Below are 19,693 nucleotides of genomic sequence, written 5' to 3' on the forward strand. Positions count from 1 at the left end.
TAAATGTTATTAATATCCTTGTATATAGATATATATGTATATTGTGTGTTGTAAATGTTATTAATATCCTTGTATATAGATATATATGTATATTGTGTGTTGTAAATGTTATTAATATCCTTGTATATAGATATATATGTATATTGTGTGTTGTAAATGTTATTTTTATATATTGTAACTGGTTCAATTCTGTATCTATTTGTTTCATTAACTTCGTACATATCATTACACATGTATATATATATATAATTTGTAATTTTCGTTACTTGTTTGGTATATTTTCTTTTCCTTTTTATTTTAATTTGTATTTTATTATTCACTTTTGGATTTATTTCATTTTGTTGTTATTATTATTCTATATTTGGTATTCTGTATATACAGTGTATATATATGTATCCGGTATTCGGTATGTACAGTGTATATATATGTATCTAGTATTCGGTATGTACAGTGTATATATATGTATCTGGTATTCGGTATGTACAGTGTATATATATGTATTTGGTATTCGGTATGTACAGTGTATATATATGTATCTGGTATTCGGTATGTACAGTGTATATATATGTATCTGGTATTCGGAAGGTACAGTGTATATATATGTATTTGGTATTCGGTATGTACAGTGTATATATATGTATTTGGTATTCGGTATGTACAGTGTATATATATGTATCTGGTATTCGGTATGTACAGTGTATATATATGTATCTGGTATTCGGAAGGTACAGTGTATATATATGTATCTGGTATTCGGTATGTACAGTGTATATATATATGTATCGTGCTATTTTTTATATTCTTTTTGTTTTGTAAAACCTTTTCTTTAATTTGTAAATTAGTTACTTATTTGTATATGCCGGATAGGGTGTCAATAAATTATGTTAACCATGTGGCTGATATGAACCTATTTTTAGAAAACTAAACATCCTTCGGTTCAGCATTGGCGATTGTCAACTGCAGACACTCCATTTGGTTTGGCATGGACTTCTCCAGTCAAGTGTTGTGGGATTTGCTTCCTTGTGAGTCCTGATGCTGCCTGGGTGGAAGAAGTGCAACGTGTCAGTTCAAGATTATCGTTACAGCCCTGCTATCTTCTTTGGCAGGGCAGAGGTAGCGAAGAGGAAGATTCTTCCTCTGAACGACCACTGTGCGCGAGCTGTCAAGTTGCATGTCTTTACCTTCCCGTGGAGTGGTAAGACTGAGGCAGTATTTTGGTTGTCTTTAGTTGAGCCACCCAACAAGAGAGGACTGGGCATCCCATGTGTCCAAACCAAGCGTCTTTCTTTTTTCCTATCCACCACTTTTTACTGTCTCTCTTGAAAGAATCATTCCTGCACCCACTGACTCGTTTCCTGATTGGCACAGGGCTGTTCGACAGGGCCTGAATAAACCAATGTGTTTTGACCTCCCACTTGGTATGCTGACGTTGTCACGCCATGTCACGTGATATTCCGGCGGACTCCTATTCTCTCTACCGTCTGTTTAACCCGGAGTGTACTCAAAGGATAGAACAATACCACCCTGCTCGCCCATGGAACATTGTCTGGGGTCGGGTAGTGATGCACTATGTGGATAGTTACCTTCAGGAACATTGTCTGGGGTCGGGTAGTGATGCACTATGTGGTTACCTTCAGGCTTTTTACTGGCGCATCGTTCGTATCATCATACCAGTGAGAGAACGCTTATTCTTTTCTGGTATCAGTGTCACCGAGTCCTGTCCATTGTGTCATACTCGAGTGGAATCAGTCGTACACATGTTGGTCCTTTGTCCTTTATCGATTTGGATATGGGAAAAGGTGGCTCGCCTTTTCCGTGCCTCATCGATCTCGGCTGAGTCCATTTTGTATCACTAGCCGGTCACAGTTCCCATTCATCTGGCCTTTACGTTTTACTACACTCTATCAGAGTTTAAGTACGTCATCTGACTTACTCATAATCAATTACTTTCTGAGCGGGCTCCAATGTCGTACTTTAAGATACGAACTAAGGCCAGGTACAAACTGTTACTAAGTGCGAGGGACTTTTATCATCATTGACGCCCGGACGCCTCGCCGATGTGCACGCTTCAGGATAGCGGGGTTTGACTGATTTTTGATACTTCGTTCTATGTAATTATCATTTATTTTTATTCTAATTTTTTCGTTTATCTATTTTGTTTGTAATATTTATTTATTTTTGTATCCTATAATTTATATTTTTTTTAATTTTATGTACATATCGTATAACACGTGTAATGCTCATTTGTACGGTTGTTTTTTGTAATTAAATCCTAGATAATTTTTGTTTTTTTATTTTTCTTTAATCTTTGTGTTTCATTTCTTTTTGTAATTCTTTTTAATCATTTGTAATTTTCTACTTTCAGTTTTGTAGTTTTTTTTTTTATATAATTACTTGTACATACCTGTATATATTGTTCTTTTATGTACCGATTCATTTTTTTAACTTAATATTCAGTGTGTGTGTGTGTATGTATGCTTTGTTGTTTTTCAATTTCTTCTATTGTAATTCTCATGTTCATTTATACAGCTGTATATATTGTATATTTAATTGTTTTGTTATTTCATTCCATATCATTGTTGTACATTTTTGTATATACTTAGTGTTTTGTTTCTTGTACTGTTATCGTGTATAATAATTTCATAGAAAGGGCAGAATGCTAATTTCAAAGGGTAAATTTTATTTTACTTACCCCAAGATGGCAGTACCTTATTTTCATTTGTGTTTATTTATTTATAATTTATAATATGACGGTCAAATGATAAATGAGAGATACAGTTATTCATGCCCAGAAATAATATTTCACAAGTAATTTTCATTCTAATACACACTTAGTGAAGTTAATAATCTTAGGTAGGTATTAAACAAATACTGAAGTTGCATTTCACACATTCTGTGTTTAAACTATTTACTTGAAATTTGTTCATTACAAAACTACATAGTTATGACCTGAATATTTCATCGAAATAAGAACTCATAAGAGAAATTTGATATTGTAACAATGATTCAATTATCATTTAACCATCTGTTATTTCTGTGATACCGGAAATTAAATATTCTAAAATCCATCTATAGACGAAAAGGCTCAACGTATCTCCTCAGTTTGAATAAGACAAATCTGGTATGAATGAGATAATGTATATCTCATCTTCTATAAGGTTTGATAAAAACAAAGCCAAACTATCATACAGAGTTCCATACTGGAAAATTGTGAGTTTCGCCTGAAAAACTAAAAAAAAAATTGACAAAGACTAGGATTTTTTTTACAAATTAAAAATGCAGAATGGATGTTATTTTTTTTCCTGGAATGTTGTTAGGCCCGGCATGGCCAAGCGCGTTAAGGCGTGCGACTCGTAATCCGAGGGTCGCGGGTTCGCATCCTCGTCGCGCCAAACATGCTCGCCTTTTCAGCCGGGGAGGTCGTTATAATGTGACGGTCAATCCCACTATTCGTTGGTAAAAGAGTAGCCCAAGAGTTGGCGGTGGGTGGTGATGACTAGCTGCTTTCCCTCTCGTCTTACACTACTACATTAGGGACGGCTAGCACAGATAGCCCTCGAGTAGCTTTGTGCGAAATTCAAAAACAAACAAGCAAACTTTATTGTTAATAAGATATCCAAGTTTATTCATATTCTTTGGAACTTGGCATTTCTTCTGAATAAAAACTGGCATTTACTACATACAGTTACTAGTTTGAGGTTTGAGTAACATTAAATCTATCTGCAATCTCATATGTGTTCAAACGACATGGACTCCATTCAGTAGAACTCGGTATTTCTGAAGTCGATCAAATAGTCTATGACGTCACGTGGATATTTTTTGTAGTTTTATTATTTTTAATGTTATTAGAATGCTGATTTTAAGCTTATAAACCGAATATAATACTTATTTCCTTCTGTAACTCAGAATATTCTGTATCTGTATCGATATTCTGTATCGGCAATTACTATAACCGAGAATGCATTACACTATAAATCGAACATATTAACTACGTCATTCAAACATTTCAATCAGTAAATATTGCTAGTGTCGTAACAATTTCAGTGTGAAACATATAAGAGTCCACTGGATTTAAAAAAACCTCCAGAACTAATCTTATGTTTTGGTTTTCATATTTTATTTTACCGCCAGAAAAAAACAAGTAACCTTTAACTTCAAGCTATTCCCCACCACGTTTTCAGAAGGATAAGTAACAGGATAAGTAACCCTGTGAAAAGGATAAGGTTCCCAATATTTACAATCTTCTAGAAAATTCCAGTTTTTTCTTGGGAGTTAGTTTTCCTTAGAAGGAGGAAGATAGAAATAAGGGAAACCTGTACTTTAGTAATAGGAAAATAATAACAGTTTACAAGAAATTAAAACGAATTAATTACAAATACTAATTCCAATAGTAATTCTGTTTTTCTAGGGTACTTTTGAAAAACCCATTTAATTATTTTTTACCCATTACATTTTTGCATTATTATTCATTCAGCCCCAAAGTAACGTTTCGATGACTGGATTGTTAAAATACAGATTTTTAATTTTTTACTGTCTATGATTGTTTGTACATAATCCGGCTGTGATTGATTGTATATTATCCGGCTGTGATTGTTTGTACATAATCCGGCTGTGATTGATTGTATATTATCCGGCTGTGATTGTTTGTACATAATCCGGCTGTGATTGATTGTATATTATCCGGCTATGATTGTTTGTACATAATCCGGCTGTGATTGATTGTATATTATCCGGCTGTGATTGTTTGTACATAATCCGGCTGTGATTGATTGTATATTATCTGGCTATGATTGTTTGTACATAATCCGGCTGTGATTGATTGTATATTATCCGGCTATGATTGTTTGTACATAATCAGGCTGTGATTGATTGTATATTATCCGGCTATGATTGTTTGTACATAATCCGGCTGTGATTGATTGTATATTATCCGGCTGTGATTGTTTGTACATAATCCGGCTGTGACTGTTTGTACATAATCCGGTTGTGATTGTTTGTACATTACAGTATTCCCTCGCTATTCGCGGGGGTTACGTTCTTAACCCCCAGCGAATAGCGAAAAACTGCGAATATTGGATGCAGTTTTAAAACTTCTATGTATGAGATTATATACGGTACTAAATGCTTCCCAGACACTTTCTAAAGACACTCTTACTCATTAATACAGTAATAATGTAGTAATGTTGCATGCAGTCATGTATTTCACTAATGTAGTAATGATAATGTAAACACATTTTAATTTTGTACTGCAACAATATTTTAATCAAAAAGAAACGTACATAGTATAGTTACCCATACTGTATTACTGTACCGTAAAGTCATTTTCTATGCGTACAACACATGTATTAGAATTGACAGAACGTGGAACAAATTTAAAGGCAAACTTAGACAGATAAATACAGTACGCACAGTTCAGGTAATAATAATACAGTACAGTACAATTCAGTAATAACTGTTCGATAAAGACGTCAATCGATAAAACTGCTTGAGAGAGTAAATACAGACATACCCTCGAAAAGCGCTTTTAGTCTCTATGACCTACAAAAACCCGGTTTACCGAGCATTCGTTTTTATAACGTTACGACGCTAGCCTGGTATACCGGCATACGATGCGATAAGGTTAAGAGCCTAACCCGCGAATATGCGGGGCCGCGAATGGGGAACCGCGAATGGGTGAGGGTATACTGTATTCATTCAGCCCCAAAGTAACGTTTCGATGACTGAATTGTTAAAATATAGATTTTTAATTTTTTACTGTCTATGATTGTTTGTACATAATCTGGCTGTGATTGATTGTATATAATCGGGCTGTGATTGTTTGTACATAATCAGGTTGTGATTGTTTGTACATAATCCGGCTGTGACTGTTTGTACATAATCCGGTTGTGATTGTTTCTACATAATCAGGTTGTGATTGTTTGTACATAATCCGGCTGTGATTGTTTGTACATAATCCGGTTGTGATTGTTTCTACATAATCAGGTTGTGATTGTTTGTACATAATCCGGCTGTGATTGTTTGTACATAATTCACACGTCTTACTTTGCAGTGTATTGACGAAACGCCACCTTAAAGAAATTCGATTGCGTTTCAAGTTTGAGAAAATGATCTTAATATTTGTTAACGCTACTAGTTGTTTGTGCTTAGGGTAAGAGCATTGTGAGATTTGTATTCTCTAATGTTATAAATATTTATTCCAGTAAATATGGCCGAAAGATAATTCGATTTTCTATATAATTTATTAAATAGTTGTGTTAAACAATATCAAAGGCTTATTCATATAGAGTATGAATTTATTTAGATTCAAGTGAAAATCCATGGAATATCACATGAAACTCCAAATATAACTGGAGCCACTTTTCACGCTTCGTATAAAACTACTTTCTAGGTTTTTGTTTCGATGAATTATTATTTTTTCACTTGTAGTTTGATAAGTTATTGATTCTCGTTTCATGGACTTTGAACAACCTTTTCTAGTTAAAAATAATGGAATGATGCTTATCTTAGTTTAGAGTGCAGTTTCACTCAGTGGCTGTGTCATTAATCAGGTAGTCGTGTGTTCAAGTCTTGTTTGCAACGTGCCGTTGTGTTGATGAACAAGACACTTTACCCTTGTTTCAGTCTACCCAGCTGTCTGATTCGTACAGCTGCTTTCTGATCAGTGTCACTATTCACATTCAGTGAAACCTGAGGTTAACAATAGTTTCTGTTTGGATATATAGATATAGTAGGAACTTGACCTATCGATTACAGTTCTTGTTTGATATATAGAGGTGTGGGAAGGACTTGACTTATTTATAAGACTTTCTATTTGATAGTTATAGATATGAGAGGTGCTTGACCTATTGACACAATTTTATTTAACTTCGTCACTGAAAAGGTCAACAGTTACTTTTTAACACAAGTAACAAGGACAGTAATAAATTGATAAATTGGTATAATTTGCAACTTCTGTGATCAGAACGTTCTACCGGTATAAAATAAATCGTTTTATACTTAAGGGATTAGCTATTTAAATATAAGATATAAAACAATGATGTTACATATAACTACGGAGCGGCATGGCCAGATGGTAAAGGCACTCGACTCGTAATCCGCAGGTCGTGGGTTTGAATCCCTGTAGCTCCAAACATGCTCGACCTATCAGTCGTGAGGGCGTTATAATGTGATAGTAAAAGAGTAGCCTAAGAGGTGGCTAAATTAGGGGCAGGTGGCGCAGTTAGCGCTCGTGTAGTCTTACGCGAAATTCCAAAACAAACATTTAGAGTGAGTTTCTAGCTGTGTATTAAGAGAGCAACTCCACGTTACAGAAATTACTCCATGGAGAAATTAACGTATAGAGTGATTTGTAGGTTAATTTTTTTTTTTTCAATTTGAAACGATAGACAAGATGGATAGTATTTTGAGTAGAAAGCTAGGCAATTTTGAAGCTAGTGTATAAATTGCCTGAAGTAGAAACGTCAAAATTTATGATACTTTTTAGATTAATGAGGGTGACAAATATTGAGGTGGTAATAAAAAGCACGACACAAAAAGGTATCTACTGTGGAAGTTCTAAATGCAGGTCAATCACGAAAGGCAGTAGGAAAATTATTTGTGTCCTTAGGCAGAAAATACAGTTTGTTGGTTATAGTCAATTGTTACAGAAGGTTTGAAAATAATCTGAATAAAACCATTGCTAAAAACTCGATAGACTAAAAACATTAAAACTCTTCAAACGTTTCTTGCTGAATAGCTGAAACAAAGAAAATGGAATGAGACGCATGTACACAAAAGGATTGTTACATCGACTGGTAAGTAGAGAATTGTTTTCTGTTTTGAATGTGAAAAACGTGGACAAACTTGCGTGACGAATAGAAGGCAATACGAATAAGAAAACATTTCGTTATGTGTTACTATTTTAAGACACTTGACAAGAGCAAGTTTGATATAATGGAATGCCAATTGAATAAAGTCACAAGAGATGGCATATGTAAATACACAGCACTGATTCATTGTGATGCAAACATACAATCGTCAGAAGGCTGATCCAATTTTTATTGCGAACAGTGGGTAATAAGTGGAATAAATAATAACGAGTTAAATATATTTAAATCTTTATATTGAAAACTATTGAAACATTTTCCACACGACGCAACGTTGCAGGACAAAAACTTGGCATGAGGAAAACCCACGTTTGTGAGGTCGGAAATCAAATGGTTGTTCGCAGAAACGTTTATTAAATGTCACTGAAAGCCCTCACATGGTAAACCTAAAACTGAATCCGGGTCTAGATAAGATTATAAACATACCAACTCATCTTTGCATAACTTTAAATACTAAGACTTATTTTTAACTAGGCAGATGTTATAAAGGATAAATTTTTGTTAGGGTTAAAATCTGTGTATCATCATATCCACATTCGCGACGATAACTCTACTGTTATTAATGTGATTACAAAAGTACAATTACGTATCAAGTTTCTCTATTGATCATTTTACTCGTAATATTTATAGTATAAAAACTGTCATGTTTACGATTGAGTCAAATAGTCACCATTCATCGGATAATGGAGTCAAGAGATTCAACAGTTTGGGAAGAGGAGAAAATTGTAAGTATTTATATCTGGGTTTCGGTTTTCTTATTGGTAAAGAAGAATACGAATGGTCAGGGTGTTGGATGTGTTTGAAGTGTGAAAGTAAAAGTTACTTCATTTTGTATTCTTTCAAATACATGGGAAATACAAGCTTATTAGTGACAAATTCCTGGTGATACTTGAAATAATTTATTTCTAAAATACGGTAGTTTCTATTCACGTACTTACGAGACTTCTTAATTTTTGTCATATTCATGTTTAAGTACTTTTTTCCCTAAAATTTATCTGAGCTTTTATTTAATTTTATTTGTGCATAGCTCATCTTTGGTTACTTAATAGGATAAAACTATTTGCACAGTAGAACAAAATGGTAGATATTGGGTTGTATAGAGAAGTTTGTCGCGTTAGCTATTGCGCGTGAGTGTACATGATATGTCAATTCCTGGATAAGAACTTTATCGCTGGTTTTGTCGATGGCCAATAATTGCACTGCATTGAATTGTAATCTGGGTATAACACCTCCCATGACGGTGATACTTTTAAGACAATATAGGAGAAACAGGTGTGTAAGATCATGAAGAGAAAAGGAGACGCTCGCAGTGGGTTTAAAGAGGTGAAATAAACATCATAGAAGTTTAACTAACAAATACCAAAAAATACCAGGAGATTTGAGAAAGTACGAATAAATTGGGAAAGGCAAGGTAAAGAAAGTGGTATAGTGTCAGTAAATAAGAAGGCTCAGTTCTAAATGTGTTTTAATAAGTGTAGCAGTTTCTTACGAAAGTAATAAGTGAAACATAAACAAAGCAGATGGAAATAATACGTTTAGTTTGAATTTTGCGAAAACTTAGACGAGGACTATCTGCCCTAGACGTCCCTTATTTATCAGTTTAAAACTAGAGGGAAGACAGCTAGTCATCGCCACCCATCGTCTACGGACAGTAGAATTGGCCGACACAATATAACGCCCATACGGCTGAAAGGGCGAGCATGTTTGGTGGGACGGTGATACGAAACCATGAGCCGCAGATTGCAAATCAAGCGCCTTAAGCATCAGACTATATCGGACCGGACGTAATAAGGGAAAGCGAACTGTAAGAAGAGAGCATGCTCGTAACAAGGTGGTGTCAAAGCGATTGTAACAGCTTTGTAACACGACCTAGAGTGAAATCCTGTCAAAAATAATGGGAAACTGCTGATAATTACGAAACTGGCAAACACACAAAAGCAATAAACAAAACAGGATATCAAATTTTCTTTCCCATGAACATGCTACAAATTGCCCTTGAATACACCACATATAACTGAGTAAACATACTATATATATATTTATATAACATATTAAAACATACGATGATTATATGATTACATACAAACGTGTTCTTCTGCTGAGAAAGAGTTGTCTACTTCCCTACAGATATTTAGTGTCTTCAGTATGTTTTAACAAAGTTTGTTGTTGTTGTTTTTCAATTAATCTCTAAACATTTATTTGGTTTTGACTTATTTTTAACAGACATTAATAGGGTGCGAATGCTCCTGCCTAGTTTGACGTCATAATGATGTAGCGTCACACACATGACGCCATGTATGATCTGGTCCTGGAACTTCCTATTTGACAGGAGTTTATATGGCAGAAAAAAAGTGTTGAAATTTATGAGATATTGGCATCTGTGATAGCGATTACATTCAACTAAAATGGGAAGAGATAGTAAAAAAGGCCATATTAGAGGACAAGATTGTGGAATTGGACTTGTGTAAGTAACGAAATTCGAAGAAATCAGGTGTAGCGAATAGACACTTGACTTGTATTGATAGATAAGTGATAGAAATGAGTTGTAAATTTCACATGAAATGCAGTCACGCTTGTCTTTAGGCCTTATTAATTGAAGTCTTTATTCTTTTTCTATTACGTACAATAATATTTTAACGTTTAAAAGAAATTATTCTACGTTACTTTAAAACGAACAAGACCAATGCAAAATGTATACACTTAGATGAACCTTTGCCGTGTTAATGCTAAATTAGGTCCTCTATTTGAATTATGTATCTTAATTATTTATTTTGTAATCAGAGAATCTTAGATTCAGTAATAGTAATTTCAGTTGGAATTAATAAAAGTGTTTGATAGATCAGTTCAGGTTGACAAGAATCTGCTCAAATAAAGTAAAATTATATAAATATAGTTGTGAAAAAATTGGAAGCTTCAGATACATTTGTTTATAAACTAACTTTCAAAAGTTTTTGGCTAATTCTGTGATATTTGTCACTAGAGAAATACTTTAACAGATTAACAATTGGTCTTGGTATTCTCGACGTTAAACAATATTGACCACTGATGAACTGTTATTACAACAGTCACAACTTACAATAATGTATCGTACCTTTGTTGAATATGCTAGAATTATGATTTCTTAACAATTGTTTGTTATCGTTGCACTTTCTTTCAGTCGTCATAATCGTCACAATTTTATTAATACCCAATTGCTAAAGTAAGGAAGTCCTTAGTATCATTTGCTAGTTATTTTGGTTCTTATATGTTGCTTTTTAGAGGTAATAAAACAAATCTCTACACTACGATTTGCCCCAAATAGACGGTTAATAATAATGTAGCACAGTGGTTGTTAGTATGTTACTAATAATAATGTAACACAGTGGTTGTTAGTAAGTTACTAATAATAATGTAACACAGTGGTTGTTAGTAAGTTACTAATAATAATGAAACACTGTGGTTGTTAGTAAGTTACTAATAATAATGTAACACAGTGGTTGTTAGTAAGTTACTAATAATAATGTAACACAGTGGTTGTTAGTAAGTTACTAAAAATAATGTAGCACAGTGGTTGTTAGTAAGTTACTAATAATAATGTAACACAGTGGTTGTTAGTAAGTTACTAATAATAATGAAACACTGTGGTTGTTAGTAAGTTACTAATAATAATGTAACACAATGGTTGTTAGTAAGTTACTAATAATAATGTAACACAGTGGTTGTTAGTAAGTTACTAATAATAATGTAACACAGTGGTTGTTAGTAAGTTACTAATAATAATGTAGCACAGTGGTTGTTAGTAAATTACTAATAATAATGTAGCACAGTGGTTGTTAGTAAGTTACTAATAATAATGTAACACAGTGGTTGTTAGTAAGTTACTAATAATAATGTAGCACAGTGGTTGTTAGTAAGTTACTAATAATAATGTAGCACAGTGGTTGTTAGTAAGTTACTAATAATAATGTAACACAGTGGTTGTTAGTAAGTTACTAATAATAATGTAGCACAGTGGTTGTTAGTAAGTTACTAATAATAATGTAGCACAGTGGTTGTTAGTAAGTTACTAATAATAATGTAGCACAGTGGTTGTTAGTAAGTTACTAATAATAATGTAACACAGTGGTTGTTAGTAAGTTACTAATAATAATGTAACACAGTGGTTGTTAGTAAGTTACTTATAATAATGTAACACAGTGGTTGTTAGTAAGTTACTAATAATAATGTAACACAGTGGTTGTTAGTAAGTTACTAATAATAATGTAACACAGTGGTTGTTACTAAGTTACTAATAATAATGTAACACAGTGGTTGTTAGTAAGTTACTAATAATAATGTAACACAGTGGTTGTTACTAAGTTACTAATAATAATGTAACACAGTGGTTGTTACTAAGTTACTAATAATAATGTAACACAGTGGTTGTTAGTAAGATCGCGCTAAAAGTCTGTGTACATTAGGTTCCTATGGACGATTAACAAATATGTACTGATGATCATGTACTGTCTTGGTAATAACTGACAAAACTTACTGCTAAACTAAATCATTCATAGATACATTAAGCTTTCCTCTAAACAACCACAACCCAGGTGAGTTGTCCAACCTCGATACACAAAATGAATAGTTTTCTGGACACGGAGTTGACAAGTATTTTCAACAGATCCGCTTTGGGGACCATTTTTAAGTTAAACACTTAACTCTTATAAGGGGCGTGAAAATACTTGGTTAATATTTATCGATTTGCTTTCCTCTAAGAATACAAAATTAACACATTTAAAACTTTAAGATAATGTCATTAAGACACGAGTATAGAAATTTAGAAATGTAATATACATTTGCATATATTATTTTAAAATCCCACTTTAAAAGAAATTGAAACATGAACGTTCCCAATGAATCACTCATTGAAAGGTTTTAAAGTGCTTTAACACTCAATCATTACAGAAACATTGTTTCTTTATCTTAGCAAAACAATGCTATATGTATTTATAATTATAAAAATAATGAGTTATTTTTAACCTGTAATTTGTCTGTCGTTGTCTGCGGTATGACCATCTTCGCACGATCTGAAAGTCGCGAGTCCGAATCTCCTTCACTGAACTTGTTTCCTCTTTTCTTAAAGTTAGTCAGTCCTGATGTTCTTTGATAAAAGAGTTGTTGACGGAAGTTACATTTAGTCTACAACTGAAAATTAGAGAAGACTAACACAGAAAGCTTTCCAGCAATTTTACTCGAAATGTAAAATAATTAATCCCGTCACGTTCTCTTTAGAGAATTTCTACAATCGGTTAAATTTCATGTGCATATGAAACCTGCAATAGTTGTGGGAACTTTGTATATATATAATCGCATTTATTATCCGCTTAGCAAAAGAAAACAAAATTATACAACTTTGAGAAACATACGTATGTCCATGCGTTATACATAAATATAACAAAGATGAAGAAAAAAAGAAACGCAAAAAACAAGATTCTAGTTCTTACGCCTTGAGGATAATTCGCGTCTTTTCGTGAACAACATCTCACAAAAATTATACAAAACTGAAATCTAACCTTATACCAGTTGTCAAAAATATAAGTTCTAAAATTTTAGGCAATTGTTAAGAGGAAGGGTAATATATTATTTAAAGTTAATCAAGTTTTTCTGTGAACACTTGAATCTGTAAATACGCTTCAGATAAGATATGATGTCAAAGAAGTACCGTATTTTTCGGTGTTTAAGATGCACTTTTTTTCCAAAAAAAAAAGGTGTTTGAAAGCCCCCTGCGTCCTATACGCCGAAGATAAAAATATTATGCCTCCCTAGGGGTCTTTTGAAGCGGTTTATGGCGAGAAAGCAGTTTTTTTTTTTTGTTTCCTTAATGTTTAAAAGCACCAAACCATTTTTTTTACTTCCTCAGAGTGTAGAAACTGTAAAAAGGAAGTTAATGTCACCAAACATGTTTGAGGACAAGTGTGAGTGAACTTTCAGAACTTGTTTTCATTGATGCATGAGAAGATTTTGAAAGTTTTCATAATGAATGAACAATATTTTAATGTAAATGTATGAAACAACCATATTTTATTATAGACACTACTTTTGAAGTGTTCTAAAGAATAATAAAATATTACCCTGATGTTGAACAAGTAACTAAACGATAACTCAGAATTTTTTTTCCTTGAAGATGGCCTTTAAAATAGGGGTGCGTCTTATGCATCAAAATATACGGTGTTTAACATCAGTGAATTGTGTTTCCGACATAAGTAATATAACACTAAAACTGGAATACCGTTACAGAACCCTTCATGTATACAGTATTCTATAGAAGGCAATCTTTACCGTTATCCAAAGAAGCGGATAAAATGATATAGCAAATTGTATAGTATAGCAGTAAATTGTATAGTATAGCAGTACATTGTATAGTATAGCAGTACATTGTATAGTATAGCAGTACATTGTATAGTATAGCAGTAGAAACCAAAACAGTTCCGAATAATGAGAGGTTTTATAACTTTTCTTTTGTAACACATCGAGTAGAGTATTTCACTTGGCAGCAATAGCTCAGCATTAAGTTGTTCAATATACCGCTTTTTGCTTATAACAAAGATTATAAGTTCTTCGTCTTAATGGGTGAAATATTTCATAAATATCTATCATCTGACATTATTCAGACAAACATTAAATTTATAAGTTTAACGTGTAATATCAAAACTGCTTTTTCTATCTGTGCCTGTATTTGGAAGATAATGACAATTTCAATTGATGGCATCACCCAGTAATCAAAATTATTATAGAAAGCTGTAAGTTGGTTACTGTCAAAATTAATTTACTTATAACTAGTTTTCAAAATTAAAAATTTGGACATTTCTTTCCCCCTCTGGTTTTTCTTTAATTCTGACTTCATAAATTTCTTAAATTAATTGTAGATACTTAAAGGATCAGAGGTTGTTTGAAATACTGGGTTTATTATATCAAGTGATAAATAACGCAGGAAGATCACAATTTTTTTTAGGTGATACAACACTTTCTTATATTCAAATGCGAAGGCATTGGGAACAGACCTGGAGATCGTTATGAAAGTCCAGTGTTTTCTGGTGACATGTATAACTTTAACAACATTCCTTGTTTGTTTGTTTTTGAATTTCGCACAAAGCTACTCGAGGGCTATCTGTGCTAGCCGTTCCTAATTTTGCAGTGTAAGACTAGAGGGAAGGCAACTAGTCATCACCACCCACCGCCAACTCTTGGGCTACTCTTTTACCAACGAATAGTGGGATTGACCGTCACATTATAACGACCTCCCCGGCTGAAAAGGCGAGCATGTTTGGCGCGACGAGGATGCGAACCCGCGACCCTCGGATTACGAGTCGCACGCCTTAACGCGCTTGGCCATGCCGGGCCTAACAACATTCCAGGAAAAAAAATAACATCCATTCTGCATTTTTAATTTGTAAAAAAAATCCTAGTCTTTGTCAATTTTTTTTTAAGTTTTTCAGGCGAAACTCACAATTTTCCAGTATGGAACTCTGTATGATAGTTTGGCTTTGTTTTTATCAAACCTTATAGAAGATGAGATATACATTATCCCATTCATACCAGATTTGTCTTATTCAAACTGAGGAGATACGTTGAGCCTTTTCGTCTATAGATGGATTTTAGAATATTTAATTTCCGGTATCACAGAAATAACAGATGGTTAAATGATAATTGAATCATTGTTACAATATCAAATTTCTCTTATGAGTTCTTATTTCGATGAAATATTCAGGTCATAACTATGTAGTTTTGTAATGAACAAATTTCAAGTAAATAGTTTAAACACAGAATGTGTGAAATGCAACTTCAGTATTTGTTTAATACCTACCTAAGATTATTAACTTCACTAAGTGTGTATTAGAATGAAAATTACTTGTGAAATATTATTTCTGGGCATGAATAACTGTATCTCTCATTTATCTAGTTGTAAGAATAGTGGCCTAAATATGTGAGCCTGTATAACACCATCAAACTATGGATTTACATCTGTTGCTAATTGTGTCTAACGTATTTATGAAATTACCCACAATATCATAATTCAAAATTTTTTGGTCGTGGAAGAAACCAGTGTCTGTATAGTAAATTTATTTTAGTTTCATAAAATTATTACGGTAAAAATATCACAAAAGACTGAAACAATTTATTCACTTATTTTAATTTAAACTGTGAAATTGACTACATGAAAAACACAACGCTATTTAAGTATCCGGTCATCCCTTAAGTAATGTCCGATTTTAGGTTCAGAAAAAGAGAAAAAAATTCAAACGCTTTTAATTTTATTTAATTAATAATGTATGTTTCATTATTATTAATTACTTCCTGCCAACGGTTCACAAGCTTCTGAATACCACTTATATAAAATTCTTGGGGTTTGGAAGACAAGAATGTGGTGAGGGTAGTTTTGACATCTTCATGTGTTCCAAACTCTTTTACATCAATATAGTTCTGCAAACTACGGAATAGATGATAATCAGATGAGAGAAGGTCTGGAGAATAAGAAGGATGTGGAAGTTTTTCCCTATCTAGCTCTTCAATCTTTGCAGATGTGATCCTTGCTGTACAGGACCATGCATTATCCTGGTGTAACACAACACTTTTATGATTGATCAAAGCAGGCCTCTTTTCTTTCAGTGCAACATCCAAGCACACTAACTCTTGACAATAGAAATTTGATGTAATCGTTACATTGAATGGCAGCAACCCAAAGTAGATCTCCCCAACAATATCCCCAAACACTGAACAATACTTTCCTTAGGTGAAGATTCATTTTAGGCCGTGCATTAGCCACTTTGCCTGCACTGAGTCATTGTCTGCGGTGCTTAACATTTTCATAAAATATCCATTTTTCATCTCCAGTCACTAACCTGTTCAAAAAAGGTGAGTTACGTTCACGAGAGTGCAGAGAAGTGCAAATGTCCACTCATGCTCCAAGGTTGGGGGACCCATTTTCCAAGTGTTGACACCTTTTAAAGCTGTTGCAACGGTAAACTGTTGAATGGGTTGAATTAAACTTCTATACTAGTTCTTCAACTGTTGTAGCACAATCTTCATCAATTGTAGTCAGCAGTAAGTCATCATTAAACTCAACAGGACGAACTGAACGTGGAGCATCACTTAAGCTGTAGTCACCTGATCTGAACTTCTGAAACCACCGACATTTTCTTTCATTGAGAGACTCCTCACCATAAACACCTTGAATGTTTTGTGTAGTTTCTGCTGCATTATTGCCTTTTTTAAGTTCATAAAGGATTATGTGCCTAATGTGTTCCTCAGACACATCCATCTTCATAAGAGTTTATTTGATTAATGATCTGCCAGAGTGGAGTTGGGTTGGTTTCTTTTATTTGTCTGAATATTTTTATACACGTCCTACTACATATTTTAGTCATTAAAACCTTCTACAAAGCCAGAAATGATGAAGCACTTTCTGTATTAAATTTTCAGCATTACTTATAGGATTACCTGATACATCTATGAATAGCAACGGCATTTGTGAAATTCAGCAGACTTTATTTATCTAATTTCTTCCAATGAAGACTGAAGTAAAGTCTTTCATTTTAAAATGAAGATTTTTTTATTCATAAACACTGTATTCTATCATATTTCCGATGGCTTACTATATGTAATGCATTTTTGATGGACTGCCCTAAATTATATCTATTAAATTGGTCAAACGTTGCTGTAAAGTTTAGCATGACCTAACTGGAAATCCGGAGATTCAAGATTCATATATCGCTAACACATAAAGTAAGATGCTCCGCGCTTTTGTGGTGTGGTTGCGTTATAAGAGTAGAAGTAAACTTTATTACTCGATCTGATAAGAATGGGCAGTGGGTGTCGTTGGTTACCTGCATCTTTCTAGTCTATCTATTCAACGGTAGTACGATGTTCGAAACAAAGTTATTACTTCTGTTAAACACAATTTATTTTATCCTTCGTGCTTTATTTCTCTAGATGATTAAATTTTTGCAAAGTATAACAGTGTAAGCTCGGTAGTAATTGCTAAACGAAATGTGTTTGCCAATCAAGCGTTGTTAAACGTTATATAGGCGGCAGCTTAAATTAGCTGTTTTCAATCTAAAACAGGTATTACTTACGGATTGTATCATTGACAGAGAAACTTATCTCTGAGACAAGTTGTCGATTCGTTTTAATTGGATTTTGAGATATTCGACTTGGAACGTAATGTAATCATCTCAGCGTCAATTAAGCAAGACTACCAGGCTGTTGTTACATATGATAAAAGCTGTCGTTATTATTTATTCACGTGATTAATTAACGTGAACACTTTAGGATATAATCACTTTTAAATAAAGGTTTTTTGGCATGAGGATTCTGTTTATCAATTTAAGTCAACTAATGTAATTTTACTTGGATTTAACTTCTATATTTTGATGCTATTATTGGTTTGACATAACACACAAGAATAATGTTTTACAGTTATTTGTCAAATAACTAGTTTTTATAGTTCCGTATTTAGTTTTGGCTTTGTTCAATAGATTAGAACTATATCAATGCTTTCACTAAAGAGAGAACTGATTTTCCACCAAACAACTTTGTAGTAATTTAAACGCAAAGAAAAGTGATTATATTTTATGCCGTTCACTTAGAAATAAACCTTCGAATCAGAGGACATCACAAACGTTACGAGAAGGTTTATAATTATAAATAACTATTGTGTGTCCTCAGTGACACAGCGTTATGTCTGCGGATTTACAACCCTAACCGAGAGGCAGTCCACTCTGTAGATTAACTATTACCAATCACCAATACTAATGAGTATTAATTACAATGAAATCATCATAAAGTCACTTAGTACAACTTCATTATTTTTATTGAGAAATGCAATTGGATACCAGAAAGTTATATGATTATTCAAAACAATACGTATATTGAACTAAATACCGATGACACGGGAGAGTTTTAAAGAGTTACATTCGCGCAACAAATTTTTTCTTGCAAATTTGTCTTTGACGGTAATTAGTGATCCACTTTGTACATGGAAATTAATAGGTTTTTAATACAAGAAGATCTTTAATATTTCTGTATTTCGTTTTTTATATTAAAATTGTTCATAATTTTGACAATAATAAATTTTTAGACTTCAAAGTTATTTACTTCTCATTTGTCACAATTTTAAGTGAATATAACTTCCTTAACTGGTATCTGTTTAAAAGCTAATGGTATAAACGTAATATAACTGTGAATGTTTTCTTGCTAATGTGAAGAGTTACAAACATAATGTAATTTAATTCAACACTACTCTTGTTTTTCAAGTAGAAATTTTAAATTTTGATCTCCCGATCGCATCTAATTTTCAACGTTTACTAACGAAGCATCAGTGTCTGACTAAATTACTAAATATTAATTAAATACCAAGTTTTATCGAAGAAATAACCGCTCTTGGTCTTTAAAACGAAACTTCTAGTTCACTTAAAAATGTTACGCAAACAAATATTAGTTGAGTTGAGTGCTAGGTTACACTCTAAGGAGTTATAGGATGTCAAATATTAGTTGATTGGAGTGCTAGGTAACACTCTAAGGAGTTAAAGGATGTCAAATATTAGTTGATTTGAGTGCTAGGTAACACTCTAACACTCTCAAGAGTTATAGGATGTCAAATATTAGTTAATTTGAGTGCTAGGTAACACTCTAAGGAGTTAAAGGATGTCAATTATTAGTTGATTGGCGTGCTAGGTAACACTAAGGAGTTATAGGATGTCAAATATTAGTTGATTTTAGTGCTAGGTAACACTAAGGAGTTTTAGGATGTCAAATATTAGTTAATTTTAGTGCTAGGTAACACTAAGGAGTTATAGGATGCCTCGCGTGGT

The 19,693-nt window shown here is 33.2% G+C and overlaps 1 protein-coding gene across 1 annotated transcript in view; it reads left to right on the top strand.

Moving 5' to 3' along the window:
• The first annotated feature begins 1,523 nt into the window (after positions 1-1,523).
• Positions 1,524-19,693, top strand: part of LOC143257936 (uncharacterized) — a 31,192-nt gene continuing 13,022 nt past the window's right edge. The window contains exon 1 of the mRNA XM_076517008.1: positions 1,524-2,111. The gene's annotated coding sequence lies outside the window, so the exon portion shown is untranslated. The remainder of the gene's footprint in view (positions 2,112-19,693) is intronic.

The sequence above is a fragment of the Tachypleus tridentatus genome, chromosome 7, assembly GCF_004210375.1.
Source record: "Tachypleus tridentatus isolate NWPU-2018 chromosome 7, ASM421037v1, whole genome shotgun sequence".
Taxonomy (NCBI): Eukaryota; Metazoa; Arthropoda; class Merostomata; order Xiphosura; family Limulidae; genus Tachypleus; species Tachypleus tridentatus.